Source organism: Trachemys scripta, chromosome 25 (assembly GCF_013100865.1).
Source record: "Trachemys scripta elegans isolate TJP31775 chromosome 25, CAS_Tse_1.0, whole genome shotgun sequence".
Classification (NCBI taxonomy): Eukaryota; Metazoa; Chordata; order Testudines; family Emydidae; genus Trachemys; species Trachemys scripta.
In genome coordinates, this window is record NC_048322.1 from 4,989,923 (window position 1) to 5,008,623 (window position 18,701).

General features: G+C 51.8%; 2 protein-coding genes and 2 non-coding genes across 6 annotated transcripts in view; 1 reads left to right on the top strand and 3 right to left on the bottom strand.

Moving 5' to 3' along the window:
- LOC117869997 (zinc finger protein 883-like) overlaps positions 1 to 18,701 on the bottom strand; it is a 929,932-nt gene that overhangs the window by 746,963 nt on the left and 164,268 nt on the right. The window lies entirely within an intron of this gene.
- The window catches only part of LOC117870029 (zinc finger protein 501-like), a 561,112-nt gene that overhangs the window by 438,202 nt on the left and 104,209 nt on the right, over positions 1 to 18,701 (top strand). The window lies entirely within an intron of this gene.
- TRNAF-GAA lies at positions 686 to 758 on the bottom strand. Its single transcript has one exon. It is a non-coding gene; the product is annotated as a tRNA-Phe (tRNA).
- TRNAS-CGA lies at positions 1,941 to 2,022 on the bottom strand. Its single transcript has one exon. It is a non-coding gene; the product is annotated as a tRNA-Ser (tRNA).

Genomic DNA, 18,701 nt, shown 5'->3' on the forward strand with positions numbered 1-18,701 from the left:
CCAGTTCCTTCCATTGATCTTTCCTTTCACACCTTAACTGGGGACCATAAACACTAATATAGTGGTAACCAGTGCCACGGAGCACAAAGTCCACCATTAATGTCCTCCCTGGTCGAAGCTCCACCACCTCTGTACTCGCACCACGAATGTGAAGAACAAAAGTCCAACCCCATCGTTCTTCCCTGACCTGGAGGTCCAAAAAGACGGGTCCTTCCTCCAATCGCCCTCTGCCCATCATCTGCCCCAAGGTCAGTAATGTGCATTTCCAGAACGCCCACCATGTCCAAGTCCAGCCTCTCCAAGGCACTGAACATCAAGCGCCTCCTCCTGGGCCCCCGAATCCCTGACATGTTCCACCTGGACACTTTCACAGATGTCCCTTACCCAGTACTGCCCTCGCTCAGCTGTGCAGAGGAGCTTTCGTCCCCAGTCCCCGCGTCCTCTGGCACCTCTCCGAGGGCCACGCTCCCTCACTCTCTTCCCACCCTATTGGCTTGAGCAATAAATCCTGTGGGAAAGACAGCTCCGGTCGCTCATTGTTAAAGGTCAGGTGGGCCAACTATGAGCAATAGCCGATGCTCTGTTGTCCTGCTGGGGAGCTCAAAATCAGGGACTTGCCTCAGCTAAAGGTGTGGCTGCGCTCCCAGAGAACCAGCCACTCCTGCACAGAGAGGGAAGAAAGGGCTGCTAAAGCCTGGGATTGAACCAGGGACCTTTAGATCTTCAGTCTAACGCTCTCCCAACTGAGCTACTTCAGCAGCTGCATGGGGCCTTTTTGGCCTGCTGCTTCTCTGTCCGGGATGTTTTGGCAGCCGTGGCACACAAAACGGACGTCATTGGGAGCGGCACAGGAAGACAAGACTCGCTTTTGCCTGCCTTGCTCAGCTTGACTTGCTTCCTCACCCCGTTCCTGCCTTAGCTCCCGGGTTACCTGGTGGTGGAAGGGAACTGGGGGCCAGTGGCGCGGGGAAGAAGTTGAGCTGGACCCTGATCTAAACTAGACCCTGGTGGCCAGAGTCTGACCACCACTTGCCGCCCCCCCTGTTGTCCTGGCTTCCCCCACTGGGCGTCATTTAGGGAGGGAAGTGGGGCTTCTGCCTCCCCTCCCCGATTTTCACACCGCAGAGGAGTGCAAACAGGAAAAGGAACGGCTGCTCCACACCCCCACCAGAGGAACCCGACGCCCTTAGCTGTGGTGAGTAAGAAGTGTCCGTTGGCTGACAGGGCCTGTCCCCGAGGACCTGGAACAGCAGCTGCCGCCTCCCCGTCTGCTCCAGGCTGTGGGAAATGCTCATTGCCTGGCTGCCTGGGCGGATGCTGCCCCTGGAGAGCGTCTGTATTGCTCTGTCCACCTCCCGTCTTCACTGAGCCAGTCTGGTAAGGTTCCAAGTGCCCCCTCCGGCTTGGCAGCTGAGAGTCTGTGCAGACATCAACCCCCCTGCCAGCCCCCACAGCCAGCAGCAGCGCCAGCCCCCCCAGCACCACAGGGGCACTCAATTCACTTCCTGTGGGGAAATCACTCCTTACCCAGCTGCTAGAATGAGAGCCAGGAGAGAGCAGTGTCTGGCTCACCTTGGTGGGGAGAAGAGACCTGGTGAGTCCTGATCTCCTGCAGTCTCCCCCGCAATGCTGGTCCGTTTTCTTGTCACTGTAATAGTCAGAGCTTCCCCTCAGGGCCGTCCCTAGAGGGGTGCAGGGCCCAGGACAGATCCCCACCTTTCCACTCCAGGCCCTGCCCGCTCTCACCCCTTCCCCCAAGCTCCCACCCCTGTCCTGTCTCTTCAGGCCCTGCCCCTTCCTGCCCCATTCCTCTCCCTCCCCCACCTCTGCCAGTGCCTCCTGCAAACCACTGAACAGCTGATCACTGGCAGAACTGAGAGTGTCTCAGGGGTTTGTACAGAGGAATTGCCCAGGTTAGAGACTGGCTAAAACACTGGCCTCGCTGTGAGCAGGATTTGAACCTGCGCAGGGGAACCCTATTGGATTTCGACTCCAACGCCTTAACCACTCGGCCATCACAGCTGTGAGCACAATAATGCCCCAATGCCAGAGAAACTGGTAAATAATCACAATGCCCAGGCTTGAAATCATCTGAAATCCAGAATTCACACAGCAAACCTGGCTCCCAAAGCACAGGGGGGATTTGGGGTTTGTTCTCTTTGCAGTCACACAGAGAGCGCTTTGAAAAGTCTCCCCTCCCACAGAGCGGGAATGGGAAATGATTTTGAACTGGAAGCTTGATGTGAATGAGGATGTCTGGACCACACGGCCAGGGACTGACCTTTGCTAGAGAAACCAGTGACACACGGAACCAGACTAAGGAAAATGTTTCCTGGAGTCAATAACTGGAATAGCAGCAGTATTGTGCAGCAAAATGTCTCCCAAGAGGAGTTAGCGCATTGGTGGTTCGGTAGCAGAAGTCACAGACACAGCGGGGGAGGTCTAGCTTTGGTTTCTGGCCAACAGAGGGATGAGTTTTATTGTCTCCAAATTTCAGTAGAAAAATTCAGACCCAAACTGTGTGGGGTGGGGGTTTCTCTGGTTTTCATTTGGTTTGTTTTGTTTTTCTCATTTGAAATGTCCTGGATAATTTATCTGGGGAAACTGTTTGGACAAGGCCAAGGAAGAGTTAGAACAATTACAAGTCTCCATGGGTGTGAGGGAAGGTCTCTCGGCGCGGGGGAGGGGTGGAGATTTTCATGGAGGGGAGTTGAGGAGCTAAATGAGGCTTTTGCTCCAGCAGAGGGAGAGGTTTGGCAGTTTCATTTTTACCAAGTGAACCCCCCCCACTCTCCCCACATTGCTCCCCTGCTGCTGCTGCTGCCCCAGCTCAAACCCCACTGTCACCCCCAGCATGTGACCTACAGCTTCCTGCTGACAAAGCCCTTATCTATCAGAGACAAACTCCCCTAGTCTGCCCCTTCTCCCAGCTCAGCCCTCCCCACACAGAGCCCAGAACAACCCCGACCTAGCCATGCTGGGGGCTCCGGCTTAATTCTCAAGGCCAAGGGCAAAACCTTCAGCCGGGCACATTTCGCTCCCTTCCCGCCGCCGCCCAAGTGACAAGGGAGAAACGGACGAGACACGCCGGCTCGATGACGCCTCCCTCCTCATTGTTGCCATCACTCTTGGAGTCTTGGAGTCATCGTGGATAGTTCTCTGAAGACGTCCACACAGCGTGCAGCGGCAGGCAAAAAAGCAAACAGGATGTTAGGAATCATTCAAAAAGGGTAGAGAATAAGACGGAGAATATCTTATTGCCCTTATATAAATCCATGGGATGCCCACATCTTGAATACTGCGTACAGATGTGGTCTCTTCATCTCAAAAAAGATATACTGGCATTAGAAAAGGTTCAGAGAAGGGCAACTAAAACTATTAGGGGTTTGGAACGGGTCCCATATGAGGAGACATTAAAGAGGTTAGGACTTTTCAGCTTGGAAAAGAAGAGACTAAGGAGGGATATGATAGAGGTGCATAAAATCATGAGTGTTGTGGAGAACGTGAATAAGGAAAAGTTATTTACTTGTTCCCATAATATAAGAACTAGGGGCCACCAAATGAAAATAATGGTCAGCCTGTTTAAAACAAATAAAAGGAAGTTCTTCTTCACACAGCGCACATTCAACCTGTGGAACTCCTTGCCTGAGGAGGCTGTGAAGGCTAGGACTATAACAGGGTTTAAAAGAGAACTAGATAAATTCATGGAGGTTAAGTCCATTAATGGTAAGGAATGGTGTTCCTAGTCTCTGTTTGTCAGAGGATGGAGCTGGACGGCAGGAGAGAGATCATTTGATCATTGCCTGTTAGGTTCACTCCCTCTGGGGCACCTGGCATTGGCCACTGTTGGCAGACAGGACACTGGGCTGGATGGACCTTTGGTCTGACTCAATCTGGCCATTCTTATGTTCTTGCCCTGACGCTGAAAACACTTCAAGGATACGCATGTACTGTTAGCTGTAGTCATGAGTCCTGGCAGCCACAGGGCCACTCCCACCAATTAACAATTACACAGAATTAAGTTTCAACCAATTATTTATTACTGGAATTTTTCCTACTGGGGGCCAGGGTAGTGCCGTAGGGATGCAGTACTGGAAGAAACGGGGTATGGGGGGGTATTCTGGGCACCTAGCGCATCCGCCTTGGAGCAGCAGTGACACCCGGTGGCCAGTCGGGGTAAGGCACAGAACGCATCCGCCCTGGAGCAGCAGTGACACCCGGTGGCCAGTCGGGGTAAGGCACAGAGCGCATCCGCCCTGGAGCAGCAGTGACACCCGGTGGCCTGTCGGGGTAAGGCACAGAGCGCATCCGCCCTGGAGCAGCAGTGACACCCTGTGATCAGTTGGGGTAAGGCACACAGTGCATCCACCCTGAAGCAGCAGTGACACCCTGTGGCCAATCGGGGTAATACACAAAAAGTGTTTCCCAGAGAGAAGTGAAAAGCGGTGGCAGGCAGGGACAGCACCAGCCTCTTCCCAGGGGCGGGGGGGGGGGAGGCTGAGGTGGAGTAGACAAGATTGTGGCAGGTGCGCCCCCCTGTCGCCATGAGTCCCTGCCACTCTCTGTGGCCCCACCCCGTGCAGCTCCTCAGTGAAGTGTCAGCCCCGCCTCCTCCCCTCAGAGGCCCCGCCCCCTTCCCAGGCTAGAGACAGTGCTTCTATAGCCTGGGAAATTTCCCAAAATCTGGGAATCTTTGAGTAAAATATTTCAACTTGGGAAATTGGGAATTTTTATTCAAAACCTAAATAATCCTGAGAAAATTTCATAAAAAGTAAAAGACTTTCCAAATCTCAAAAATCCTGGAAAGTTTTCATAAAAAGTAAAATATTTGCGCTTCTTTTAAATTTCCCTCAAAATGCGTTCTTCGATTGGTGAATATTTGTCACGTGATTTTCATAATCGGGCTGTGCTGCTCTCCGATTGGTGGTGCTTCAACGTACTATATCATGACGGCACACGCGAAGTGACAAGTGCACAGATGCACTCACAACAAACCAACCTCAGCAACAGCTGGCTGGCGGGTAATGAGGAGATGGTTATCAAATTTATCTTCTAGGTAAGGTTCCTCCCAATAATTAAATATATTGCAATACTTACTGATTATAATTAGCTTCTTTATCTGTCATTAAATCTCTAAAATTTTGTATTTCGTGCTTGCAGTTGCACAGAGAATGTGGACCAGAGCGTTCGGCTGTTTATAAATTTGCAACAACACCTTCCTCCAGGCAAATATTAAATATCTTCACCTACTGTGTTAGGTAATAATATATAATATGTTCCCTTCTTTGATTTAAATATACACTGAAATATACATTATACTAATTATCGCATTCCATTATTTCAGAGATCTCTTTCCCTTTTTTATCTAACATAAAAAATGAATAAAGAGACCGGTAAGGCTGGTGAGAAGAGGAAGAGAACTGCAGGAGTAGACAAAGATCCGTCCACGTCGAAACGAAAACAACGGGATAGTACCCCCGACAGAATATTGAAGACTTGGGGTGAACTTCCACCAAAAGAGAAGCCATCTACTTTCAAAAAAGCCTTTCAAGACTCATGGCTTCAAGAAGGTAAATACAAAGACTGGCTGCAGAAAGTAGAAAACAATTGGTTTTTAGCTTATTGCAAATGTTCACTGCTTAGTGAAGAAGGAGAAACAGTAACAGGAAACTTGGAAATGGCAGAGATGCTAAATGACTTCTTTGTTTCGGTCTTCACCGAGAAGTCTGAAGGAATGCCTAACATAGTGAATGCTAATGGGAAGGGGGTAGGTTTAGCAGATAAAATATAAAAAGAACAAGTTAAAAATCACTTAGAAAAGTTAGATGCCTGCAAGTCACCAGGGCCTGATGAAATGCATCCTAGAATACTCAAGGAGCTAATAGAGGAGGTATCTGAACCTCTAGCTATTATCTTTGGAAAATCATGGGAGACGGGAGAGATTCCAGAAGACTGGAAAAGGGCAAATATAGTGCCCATCTATAAAAAGGGAAATAAAAACAACCCAGGAAACTACAGACCAGTTAGTTTAACTTCTGTGCCAGGGAAGATAATGGAGCAAGTAATTAAGGAAATCATCTGCAAACACTTGGAAGGTGGTAAGGTGATAGGGAACAGCCAGCATGGATTCGTGAAGAACAAATCATGTCAAACCAATCTGATAGCTTTCTTTGATAGGATAACGAGCCTTGTGGATAAGGGTGAAGCTGTGGATGTGGTATACCTAGACTTTAGTAAGGCATTTGATACAGTCTCGCATGATATTCTTATTGATAAACTAGGCAAATACAATTTAGATGGGGCTACTATAAGGTGGGTGCATAACTGGCTGGATAACCGTACTCAGAGGATTGTTATTAATGGTTCCCAATCCTGCTGGAAAGGCATAACGAGTGGGGTACCGCAGGGGTCTGTTTTGGGACCGGCGCTGTTCAATATCTTCATCAACGACTTAGATATTGGCATAGAAAGTACGCTTATTAAGTTTGCGGATGATACCAAACTGGGAGGGATTGCAACTGCTTTGGAGGACAGGGTCACAATTCAAAATGATCTGGACAAATTGGAGAAATGGGCTGAGGTAAACAGGATGAAGTTTAACAAAGACAAATGCAAAGTGCTCCACCTAGGAAGGAAAAATCAGTTTCACACATACAGAATGGGAAGAGACTGTCTAGGAAGGAGTACGGCAGAAAGGGATCTAGGGGTTATAGTGGACCACAAGCTAAATATGAGTCAACAGTGTGATGCTGTTGCAAAAAAAGCAAACATGATTCTGGGATGTATTAACAGGTGTGTTGTGAGCAAGACACGAGAAGTCATTCTTCCGCTCTACTCTGCTCTGGTTAGGCCTCAGCTGGAGTATTGTGTCCAGTTCTGGGCACCGCATTTTAAAAAAGATGTGGAGAAATTGGAAAGGGTCCAGAGAAGAGCAACAAGAATGATTAAAGGTCTTGAGAACATGACCTATGCAGGAAGGCTGAACGAATTGGGTTTGTTTAGTTTGGAAAAGAGAAGACTGAGAGGGGACATGATAGCAGTTTTCAGGTATTTAAAAGGGTGTCATAAGGAGGAGGGAGAAAACTTGTTCACCTTAGTCTCTAAGGATAGAACCAGAAGCAATGGGTTTAAACTGCAGCAAGGGAGGTCTAGGGTGGACATTAGGAAAAAGTTCCTAACTGTCAGGGTGGTTTAAATTGCCTAGGGAGGTTGTGAAATCTCCATCTCTGGAGATATTTAAGAGTAGGTTAGATAAATGTCTATCAGGGATGGTCTAGACAGTATTTGGTCCTGCCATGCAGGCAGGGGACTGGACTCGATGACCTCTCGAGGTCCCTTCCAGTCCTAGAATCTATGAATCTATGAATCTATGATGTAAAAATCCAGGCAGGTACTAGTGAGTTAGATAAACACGCTAATGGTAAAAAACATAAACAAAGGGTTGAGACAGTATCTAATACGAAGAAAATTGATGATATGTTTAATAAAGAAGATTGTGAAATTAAAAAAGCACAAAAATGTGAAAAGCAAGTTACAAATGCAGAGATTAGAATGGCCTGTTACTTTGCTGAACACAATGTCAGTATTCAATCTGTAGAACACTCGACTGAAGTAGTTAAAAAATGTTTCCCTGATTCCAAAATTGCTGAGGCTGTACCATTAAAGAAAGATAAATGTACTGCTAGAATCAGCAATGTTTTGGTGCAAACTGAGACTGAGGAACTTGTAGAAAAATGGAAAGTTAATGAATGTAGATTATTCAGGTCAATTCATGTTTGCAAATATATCTGAACTGGCTAAAAAGGTTTTCACATTACAGCATTCAAATGCAGCATGTGAAAGAATTTTTTCCATGGTAACTGACATGAAAACCAAAAAAAGAAATTGTATGACCACCAAAACACCCCATTCTAGTGTAGTTATAAGGTCAGATTTGAAAGCAAAGCACGAGAAATGTTCTAATTTTGTAATTACTATTAAGCACTTGTATTTACATTGTAAAATATGTACAGTAAAAAATGACAGTGATAAAACTAGTAAAAATATTAATGATGGTAATGATGTTCCTAGTGACGACTCAGACCATGAGTCAGAAAATGGATAAAACTCAGAGATTATAATAATAAGGCAAATTATATAAGAGTGTTCTTTGTTCTTTGTTTGCTTTTTTATCTTAGTTTATAATCATATGTTTACTTTTTATTTTTTCAAAGTAACTTTGATGTACAGTGCACTGCAGGACACATGCTGTACTTATTAATACTTTTGTTTTTAAAATAGTGAAATTTGTGTAAAATACATTTTCTATCATTTCAATCCTATTCCTCATGTGTTAAATATTTTATTGACTGTATAAGTAACATAAGTTTAAAATTGAAAAACATGTCTATACGTATACAAATTATAATAAATGTGAAATATCTCGAACGAATAAGAATAATTTTGATATAATATATATGATATAGTTATTAAAAACACACATATTATGTTCCTTTGAGATTTTGAAATAAAAACTTTATCTGGGAATTTTTCACCAGATTTGGGAAATTTGTAGCACTAGGCTGGGAAAAGTTGGCATCACGATATAGAAGCACTGGTATAAGCGTTCCAGGGCTGGGGCACTGGGGAGGCAAGAGGTGGTTACAGGGGGCGGGGCATGTGGGAGCTGGGGGGGCAGGGCAGAGCAAAGGGATCGGGGCGGGTTTGAAGCCAGAGCCCTGGGGGAGCCGGGAGCCCGGATTGGGGTGCGCGAGGCGGGGCCAGGAGAGGGAAACCTGGGAGTCACGTGGCAGCCTGGCACGAGGCGGGGGGGCTACAGCCCGTGGGTCCCGAACTGGTCTCATCCGGCCCCCCCAGGGAGCCGCTGTTGGGGCCGCTGCAGGGTATTAAACTGCTCCGTATAGGGATGTGCGACTGGCAGCAGTTACCAACACGCAATGGAGTGTAACTAAGAAACTGCTACTGTTGTAACCTGCTCCCCGGTGTAGCCAGTGCCGACAGGGAGCAGCTTCTTGCACTATAGTGTGTGTGAAATCGCTCCGTGTAGAAATGTCTCTCTGGAGCCGTTATTGATACGTATAGATTGGACGAAACAGCTGTTGTAAAAGATGCTACTTCCCTCACAGGTCATGTTTTCTAGACCTTACATTTTTTTTGTCTCTTCTCTGGATTCTCTCCAATTTGTCCACCTTTCCTGCAATGCGGCGCCCAGAACTGGACACAATACTCCAGTTGAGGCCTAATCAGGCAGAGTAGAGCGGATATCCCAGAGTGACGTTCTGGTTTTTTGCATAGATCCCTTTCCAGAGTACTCGCATTCAGCTTGTGGTCCAGATCCCTTCCCGCAGTACTCCTTCCTAGGCAGTCATTTCCCAGTTTGTGTGCGTGCAGCTTATCATTCACAAACTTGGTAAGTGTACTCTGTATGCCATTATCTCCATCATTGATTAAGATTTGGAATAGAAACTTATCCAGAACTGATCCCTGGAGAACCCCACTCGTTCTGCCCTTTCAGCCTGACTCAGCCCTTTCAGCCTGTGAAGCACTGATAACTATTGTCGGAACTGTTTTCCAACTAGTTTTGCACCCATCTTATTTTAGCTCCATCTAGGTTGCATTTCCATAGTTTGTTTATGAGAAGGTCATGGGAGACAGTATCAAAAGCCTTACTAAAAGCAAGATAGAGCAGTCCTACAGATACCATTTTCACACACATATATGTGTAAGAAATTGCAAACTGTAGGGATGTGCTACCTGTAACACTGCAATCGGATGAAGCTAATTCCTACAGATAGCAGTTTCTCACACCCTAGGTATGTGAGACTGCTCTCTGCTTGAATTAGCTACATCAGATGGCCTTTTTTAGCAAAGTAGGACTTGTCGCTGCCGCAGTGCCGGGTGCCAGGTGCTAGGGGCTGAGCTGTGTCTTTAAGCGGGCGGGGGGTGGTCTGTGGGTCGGGGGCGTTCAAGCTCCTCTGAGAAGCAGGTTTGGATTTTCATCAGTGAATGTCCAATTTCACCATCCCCGTGTCACCTGGGGACAAAATATTTCCAATTCCATTGATAACAATCAGCGTTTACAGAGGGGCCAAGTGAGGAAAACGCTGCTTGAGAAGTTGCTGCTGGAGTCCCACTGTACAGTGTATAAAACACAGCGCGGGTGTTAGCGGCGCTAGCGCAAGGGGGCGTTTGTTTCCATCGCTTTAACTCGGAATCAGCATCTGCTGTCATGACATGATTCTTGTCGGGCCCCCGCCCCTCAATTTCACACACCTGTGAGCATCTCCATGGATACAAATCTAAAAAAACTGCTTAAAAATACCCCACTATGACTCGTCTAAATTATAAAAACTGAATCCTGCCAAGCCTAGTGAAAAGTAAAACACAAGCAAGCCTCTGTGTGTGTGTGTGTGTGTGTGTGATGCTACATCCACATTGGGGTGCGTTTCCCTAAACAAACAATTTCTTTTTATCATAGCATCTTCCTCTTCTAGTCCCCATCAGAACATGCTCCTGGCTGCAGGCAGGTCCCCTCTAGCCAGGAAATGTCACTTCCCTTGTTGAATGAATGAACCAGTGATAAACTTCTTACCCTCTGTCACACAGCTCACCCCCACATGGCCAACCATGGCACAACAGGCGAGTCCTGCCTCAGTTTCCCCTGCTGTTCCCAGGGCTGACTGAGTTGCCCACCCTCTCTGCAGTGGGTCAGACCGATGGTCCACTCTGCCCAGAAGAGGAGTGTTGTCTCATTCAATTCAAGCCTCTTCTGGGCATAATTTACTAATACAATTCCAGGCTTTGGTTGATCCCTTGAAATAAGGCAATTCACAACCCCCAAAGTAAGACAGATGAAAAGGCAGCAGTTCTCCATCCCCTAGCGTGACCAGATAGCAAATGTAAAAAATCGGGACAGGGGGCGGGGGTAATAGGTGCCCATATAAGAAAAAGCCCCCAAAATCGGGACTGTCCCTATAAAATCAGGACATCTGGTCACCCTACCATCCCCGCTCCAGGGACTGTCACTCAGGCATTCTACAAGGGTCTTCCCGCAGCGTTGCCCTCCCCAGGCTCCTGCGAGCCCTACCCCTGCAGAGTGTGGTGGATTGAAAACTCTGTTAAAACTGGGAGCTATCACTTTAAATTTGAGGGGTGTTCCTGGCCCTGCTGGCAGGCTGGTGGCTCTGTTGGGAAGGGTCTGATCAGAGTCTGCAGAGAGCCAGCCTAGAACAAGATGGGTGAGTTGAGCCCCTGGGCCGTGGGGTGCAGCCTGTTTTGTCTGTAGAGAAACAGTCACATGAAAAAGAGTCCCATTCAATTCCATCATGTCATGGCAGACAGCTAAAAAGGGACAATGTTTAAGTGCTTGTACACAAATCCTAGAAGTCTAAATAATAAGCCGGGTGAATTTGAGTGTCTCGTATTAAATGAGGATATTGATGGAATAGGCACCACAGAAACTTGGTGGAATGAGGATAATCAATGGGACAGTAATACCAGGGTACAAAATCTATTGGAAGGACAGAAGAGATGGTGCTGGTGGGGGAGTGGCACTAGATGGGAAAGAAAGCGTAGAGTGAAAGAAAGTAAAAATCTTAAACGAACCAAACTGCACCATAGAATCTCTATGGCTAGAAACGCCATGTCTGAATGAGAATATATAGCAGTAGGGATATACTACTGACCACCAGACCAGGATGGTGATTGTGACTGTGAAATGCTCAGGGAGATTAGAGAGGCTAGAAAAATAAAAAAATCAGTTCTAATGGGGGATTTCAACTAGCCCCATAGTGACTGGGTACATGTCACCTCAAATGGGGTGAAGAGATGACGTTTCTTGACACCTTAAATGAAGCTTCTTGTTCTGGATCCCACAAGGGGGGAGGCAATTCTTGATTTAGTCCTAAGTGGAGCACAGGATCTGGTCCAAGAGGTGCATAGAGCTGAACTCCTCGGTAATAACGACAATAACATAATCAAATGGAACATTCGGGTGGGTGGGAGGGGAGGACACAAACCACAGCAGCCCACCATGGTAGCATTTCATTTCACAAAGTGGAACGCCACAGAAATGAGGAAGTTAGTTAGGAAGTAAAAGGCAAACTGCAAATAAACTTTTTACAGACATCATAATGGAGGCTCAATTTAAATGTGTACCCCAAATAAAAACATGAGAAGAGGACCAAACTAATGCCACTGTGGCTAACAACAAAGTAAAAGAGGGAGTTAGAGGCAAAAAGGCATCCTGTAAAAGGTGGAATTTAAATCCTATTGCGGAAACTAGAAAGGAGCATAAACTCTGGCAAGTGAAGTGTGTGATAGTCCCACCTTGGTGCAGACCCTGCCCCCCCCATCGCTCCACCTCCTCCTCTTCCTGTAGAGCCTTCCTCAGACCTCCCCCGCCCGCCCGCTTTGCCCTGATCCCTGCAAAAACCCCTGACTGCAGCTGGGCTGCCGGTGTGCTGAGCCGCTGCCTGATAGTGGCTTGTCGGCTTGTCCTGCCCCATGTGCCTGTCTGGGACCGGCTGCTGGCTCTTGTCTGAGATGTAGGTTGTCAGCGCTTCAGAGTCAGGACAGTCGTTCTGCACAGTGCGGGCCTGGTCCATGACTGGGGCGCCTGAGCACGACCGTAATACACCTAATAGATAATGTACAGCGCCTAGCACAGTGCGGGCCTGGTCCATGACTGGGGCTCCTGAGCACTACCGTAATACACCTAATAGATAATGTACAGTGCCTAGCACAGTGCGGGCCTGATCCCTGACTGGGGCTCCTAGGCATGACCGTAATACACCTGATACATAATAATAACGATAATGAATGTTTAATATACACCCTGCTCTCATGGACAAATCGCTGCTGTTCCACCTCGGACAATGAGCCCCAGCAGCCTGAATTGTATCTCTGCAAATGCAAATTTGTGGCAAAACTTCGGTGCTCTGGTCAGATCCCAGCTGGGGTCAATCAGCCGTAGCCCCACTGGAGTCAATGGGGACAGATCAGAGGCACCAATTCCGTGGGCTCCAGGGCTCAAGCACCCACGGAAAAAAAATAAGGGGTGCTCACGAGGGCTGGCCCCCGATCAGCTGTCTGGTGGCTGGTGGGAGGTGCTGAGTGGGACAGAGAGGAGCCAGCAGTGGGGGAGGGACTTGGGGGAGGGACCTGAGAGAAGCGAATGAAGGGCAGCCAGAGGGACCTGGGGGTGGAGTGGGGTCAGGAAGAGGTGGAGCGAGGGCGGTGCCTTAGAGGAAAGAGCAGAGTAGGGGGCAGGGCCTCAGGGTGGAACCGGGGCGGAAAAACCCACCAGGAAAAATAAAAGTCAACGCCTATGGGCCAGATCCCAGCTGGGGGGATTCCAGCTGAAAAGCAGGTCACTGGCTGTCAGCACTGGGCTGGCGTTAATTGGCACGAATACTTTGGAGGCACACAGGTGAACACACCTGGTGCAATAGTGCATACAATGCAGTAGGGGGCAGTAGTGTCTGGATGTCTCTCAATCAAACTCTCTCGCACGCACAGTTAGAGGTTTGATTTTCATCTCAAGGTGACAAACCCAGGTTGGCTCGGATGGTGCTGATGCTAGTAGCGTGTCATTGCCGGGGCGAGCAGTGGGCAGGGCCGCCCTGAGCTCGTACCTACGGGCTGGGATGTCTCCTCACGCTGGGACTCACCCCTCCAGCTCCGAGGGGAGACACCGCGCGGGGCAGGTCTGATCATTCTCTCCAGCAGGAGGCAGCGCTAACGTTCACTATGTGTCTCTCTCCTGCCCACGTTCTATTTGCCCGGCAGCCTGGAAAATGCACCCACCCCCGGTGCCTTTTCCCACAGCTCCTGGGTTGTTAGATGTTGTGTGGGTGCGTTGGAGGCCGACGTGCTGTGAGGGGGCTGCTTAGAGCGACTTTCTCCAATGACCCCACCGCCCCTCCCACTCAAAACCTGTGTGTGCAGCTGTGTATGGTCACCCATGCACGTCTCTCTGCCGGCAACCAACGGGGCACATGAATATTTTCTAGCAGGTGAGCAGCTCGCAGTGACATTGGAGCCAGGGCCATGATTTCCTTCCTCAGCTGCTGCTTCTGGTTTCCAATGCTGGACACGAAAACAGGTAACGGAAATTTCCTTGTAATATTTTCCTTACAGAAACCCCACAGCCAGTGCCCGCGACGCACTTCCCACAGCGCCCCCTGCTGGAGTTGGAATGGCTGGGAGCTCCCTCCACAGCCAATGCTCCCCCCCCCACTCCCACAGTGACCCCTGCTGAGCCAGGCAAGCACTGGAAAAGCTGGGAACCCCCTCCCCCCCCCACACACAGCCAGGTGTCCTGCCCCACATAAGAACAGCCAGACTGGGTCAGACCAAAGGTCCATCTAGCCCAGTATCCTGTCTTCCAATAGTTGCCAATCCCAGGTGTCCCAGAGACTCCCCACAGCCAGAGTCCTGCCCTGCTCCCCACATCACCCCCTGCTGGGTGAGGCTGGTATTTCACACACACACAGTCCAGAGCTCACTAGCCCCTGTGCTTTCTGATCCTTGCAATACAGTCAGGGCCGCCCAGAGTGNTCTGGCACCGGCTGCTGTCAGAGACAGGCCACTGGCCCGTGGGTCTGACCCGGTCTGGTCGTTCTTCTGGAGCAACAGGCACACGCCAACCCCCGAGTGTCCCCCTGCGGTGCCCGGCCCCGGCTCCACAGCACACGCTGCATTCACAGACCTGCTGCTGGCAGAGGGACGGGACCCCCAGCTCCCCCGGTCCCTCTCCGTTCACGCCCCCCAGACGCACCGCACCGGGGTGGGTTACACTGAAATCCAGGGGCAGTTTATTTCACAGCGATTTGGGACGTCCCAAGGAAAAGTGCTGGAAGCCAAGGGCACCCTGGGAACTAACCCCAGAGCCCGCCTGGGAGAGCCGAGAGCCAGTGACGAGGACACGTTCCTGGCTAAGGAAGTTTCCCACCCGCAGCCTTTGCAGCGATGTCCAGCCAGGCTGGCTGGGAGCCTCCTTCCAAAGAGAGGCCAAGCTGAGGTTTGTCTCCTCGGGGAAGGACCAGGGTGTGTCTCAGTCCCCTTGTGACACCCCCGACCCCATTGTCCGTCCCCTAAACAGGACACCCCACCCACCCCCTGCGGGTTTTGTTCCTTCCTGGAGCTTTTCCATGCGACTTGACACCCCCGCTCAGCGTCAGGCTCAGCAAGGCAAATAGGCCCCATTGAGAGCCCGAAAATGCCCCCAGCCCCCAAACACAGCGACTCATTGTGCATTGGCAGGAAAGTGTTTTATTGCAGGAAGCAGCAAGAAAACAAACCTCAGTGACAGGTTCCAGGCACCTCCCCCCGTGACAATCTCCCCACAACCTTTCCCCGATACCCCATGGATGGGGGGGGAGGGGGCGGCTGTACTGAATGGTGGGCACCAGGCTCAGGCTGAGGGTCTCAGTGCCAGCTGGGGGGCTGGGCACCTGGATTTTCACTCATGTGGATGGGAACTGGGGGCCCCTGGTGGGAAATCCCCCCCCAGGCCCCAAGCTGCTGGCCTGTGGGATAAGGGGAGACGCTGAATGTCCCTGTGGAGATTCTTGGCGGGCGCTGCCCAGGGGATGGGGCAGGAGAAGAGCCCCCAGCAACAGGGGGCTGCCCAGGAGCCAAAGGGGGGAGTAGAGGACCCCCTGCTCCCAGATCATGGCCAGCCCCTGGACTCTACAGGGCTGTGTCGAAGCTCACAGGCCTTCCCTGGCCTCAGGTCACACGGATCCTGCTGGGCTCTGCCTCGGTGTGTGGGGCTGGATGAGGGTGTGTGTGTGTGTGGGGGGGGGGCGGGGGGGGGTTTGCAGAAAGGGCCAGTCAGGTTCTGGCACCGCAGCAGGAGGTTGCCGTAGCAATGGCCATTGGTGGCGCTGGTCTTGGGGAAATCAACATGTTCTCTCAGGAACCGCTCGTAGGTGTCACGTGGTCTGAAATGGGCCAGGCCGGCGGCCAGCAGGACAGGGGTCAGGAAGAGCCAGGGGCAGGGTCCCCTCGGGGCCAGGGCTGTGTCTCTCACTGGATCGACCTGCAGTGGGGAGGGGGGGAGATGGGTGGAGACAGTGCGAGGTGCGGAGCTGCCTCCATGGATCCTCCTGAGCCCAAACGCCTCCCCCTGCCAGCCCATTCTGCCCCGAAAGCCTCATTATCCCGACCGAGATCAGGGTCCCGTTGTGCCAGGGAAACTGAGCAGCGAAAAGTTAAAGTTGGGGTCTCCATCTCCCTCGGGGGTGCCCAAATCCCATGGACACACCCCAGGGTTTGGCCTGCACCAGAGAGGGCCCTGGGAAATCCGCATCCTAAGAAACAGGGAATGAACCCCAGGGCGCCTGGACCCCATTGAAAACCACGGCTAGCAGAGCAGCTGGCCACGAACTGAACTGTCAACGTCACGGCTTTGTCTGTAATGTGTCCATTGTCCTGACTCCCAGCCCCCCCCGCGCTGCTCAAACCAATAGGCCCCACTCCTCTGCCAGAACCTGGGACAGAACCCAGGAGTCCGAGCTCCAGCTGTCCTCCAATCTGCCTTTCACTCTCTTACCCAGATCATGATCTCAGCTGCCTTGGGGTCAGTCTGGAGTCACCCCCTGAGTGCAGGGGGGCCCAGGCCCGATTCTGCTCCCAGCCCCGGGTTCAATCCACAGTGACCCTCCCTCTGCATTTCCCCCCTGGCTGGGGTCTGTTCTCAGCTCACCCAACTCCTGGGGCTCCTCTCAGAGATGGATCCAGCTGCTGGCAGAGCTGAGAATCCCTGAGTCTCCTTCCCCTTCGGGTGTCATTATGTGGAGCCTGGCCAGGCAGTTTGGGTGCGGGGGGGTTGGGGTTGGGGTGGAGGATTTGGGGTGGGGCAGCTCCTCCCACTGAAGACCCCAGAGATGCTGGATAGAGCAGGGAGTGGACACAGGGCAGGGTCCTGAGATACTGAGAACTCCACAGCCCCAGTGCCTGGTGCACCTGCCCCTGTGATCCTCAACCCGGTGTTTCCCCATGGATGAGAATGGAACCCAGGATTCCTGACTCCCCACTCTCTCTAACCGCACAGCCCTGGTGCTGCAGTAAATCTACTCCCTTACTGGTGCCCTGGATACCCCGTAACCACAACTCCCTGTCCCAGTCAGTCCCTGCCCAGGTTCCCTGGGCACCGCAAGGGGAAGCCACCCAGCCAGGGGAGGGGCAGGCCTGGCTGCTGGAGACACATCCAGGCCCAACAGAGAGCCAGTGCCTGCCCCCCACCTGGGCCCCAGGGCCTGGGGGAAGGGCGAGGGGAGCAGTGTGTAACTGGGCAGTGTCTGACCAATATGTATAAGTGTGTGTGGGGTTGTGTATTTGGAACCTGCTCCCCCCTGCACCCCAACCCTCTGTGACAGGCAGGGGAGGGGGAACCACCCCCCTCGAAGCTTGCACCCATCCTACATCCACCCCCTGCCCTGAGCCCCCTCCCGCACCCTAAAGCCATTTCTGGCCCCACTCCAGAGCCCCTATCCAACCCCAATCCCCTGCCCCAGTGACAGCAAGGGGGGTGGGAGGAGAGAATGAGGTACCGGGGGAGGAGGATGGAGTGAATGGGGGCAGGGCCTCGCAGAGCCCCCAGCACTGTGGGGCTGCAGCCGGCGGGGGAAGGGAAACAGGAGCTGCGGTGGCTGCTGGGAGATGTATGTGCCCCGCCTGCCGCTCCCATCAGCCACCGCAGCGCCAGCGGCACACCGGGCTGGTCCTGAGACCGCTTCTCCCAGCAGCCAGGGCACTGTCTGTTCGGGCAGGGGGAGGCTTCCAGTGCGCAGGGCCTGGTGCAGAAGTTGGGGGACAGGAAGTGAGTGCCGCGCTCAGGACGCCATGAGGAGAAGGTCAGAGCTCCTGGGGGGGGAACAGAACAGGTGGGAGGCACGTGTCACCCTCGCGCTGCCACGCGCAAGGAGCAGCCTGGCCCTGCCCCCTCCCCTGTTGGCCCCCCTCAGCCCCTCCCCTGTTCCATAAAGCCCCAACATCCCCTTCTGCCCTCCTGCCTGTCCCGCCCCTGGGTCCCCCCCCAGGTTCACCCCTTAGCTAGGATCTTTAAACTTCAATGGCTCAGGGTGGGTGAGATTCTGATCTTAAAGTCTGTGATACAGGCCCCCTGACATCCACAGCCCCTCTTTCCCCCAACCCTCTCCTGCATCCCTCCCTCTCCCCCAACTCCCCCCTGCGGCCGTGTGTGCTGCCTCCCCTGATCTCCTCTTCCTCCCCCCATGCTCCCCTCCTTTCCACCCCATCCCCCTCCACGCGCCCGACTTCCTCCTCCTCTGCACCCCGCCCCCTCCCCAGCACCCCATCCTCAGCGCCCCTCCCTGACCTCCTCAGCACCTCACCTGGAGCCTGCACCCAGCACCCAAACACCATCCCAGAACCTGCACCCCAGACTCCATCCCAGAGCCCAACCTCCCAACTGTTCTACACCCCAATCCCCTGCCCCAACCCAGGGCTTGTAGCTCAGACCTTCTCCCGCAACCCAAACTCCCTCGCAGAGCTGTAGGTAGGTGGGGGGTGGAGTTTGGGGGGGGCGGGCTCTGGGTGTTCTGGGCACCACCAAAATTTCTACCAACCTGCCACCCCTGCATAGGGGATTGGGGTGCAGCAGACAGGCTGGTTGTCTAGGTGCTTAGATTTAGTTGCACTGAGGCACAGGAGGGAGGAGGAGGAATCCTGCT